The sequence below is a fragment of the Eimeria mitis genome, genomic scaffold, assembly GCF_000499745.2.
Source record: "Eimeria mitis Houghton genomic scaffold, Emh_scaff292, whole genome shotgun sequence".
Lineage (NCBI taxonomy): Eukaryota > Apicomplexa > Conoidasida > Eucoccidiorida > Eimeriidae > Eimeria > Eimeria mitis.
Genome location: NW_013571260.1, coordinates 3190 through 3813, shown reverse-complemented (window position 1 = coordinate 3813; position 624 = coordinate 3190). Strand labels below are relative to the sequence as shown.

General features: G+C 50.3%; 1 protein-coding gene across 1 annotated transcript in view; it reads right to left on the bottom strand.

The window, feature by feature from the left end:
- EMH_0006980 (uncharacterized protein) overlaps positions 1-624 on the bottom strand; it is a gene marked incomplete at both ends in the record, with an annotated part of 4242 nt that overhangs the window by 648 nt on the left and 2970 nt on the right. The gene's annotated exons all lie outside the window — the stretch shown is intronic.

The following is a 624-nucleotide window of genomic DNA, read 5'->3' as shown; positions in this document are numbered from 1 at the left end:
TATATATATATATATATATATATAGTCGCGCCTGTTTGGGCCAACTAATAAGCTGGTGCAGGGAATCCCCTCCCAGTATAGCATGATATAAATGGACCTTCCAGAGTGACTATCTGCAGTCGTACATGCGCTTCGGCTAGTCAGGGTGAATCTAAAACGGAAGCTTGGCCCGCCGCCGTCCAGCTGCCAGCGCTTGTTCTATGGGGACGACATATTGCTCTCCGTGGGGCCTGCGGAGCGCAGTTTAACAATCACAGGTGTTCGACTGAGGCAGCCCGAGGACTCCACCCGACGACAAACCAAACCACTGTTCGCATGCAGCCGCAATCTAATTTGTAGTGCTACACATTGCATCGATTGTACCTATTATCGCTTGCGTACCTCCTCACGGTTACGGTGTTCCTTTCCTGGTCTGTTGAACCCAAAATCCATACCTCAGGAGTGCGGTATTTTATGTGGAGCCTGGACGGAAGCATGCACGCATGTCGGTGGCGCTGCAGAATTGCCTAGAACAGAAAAGGAGACTTTTAAGAGGTCCAGAGCGGACCTCGGGCAGGCCTCGGGTTATCCAAAAGATTCATTCCTCAAAGGGCGTCACTCAAGCTAGCATATGTAATGAAACAC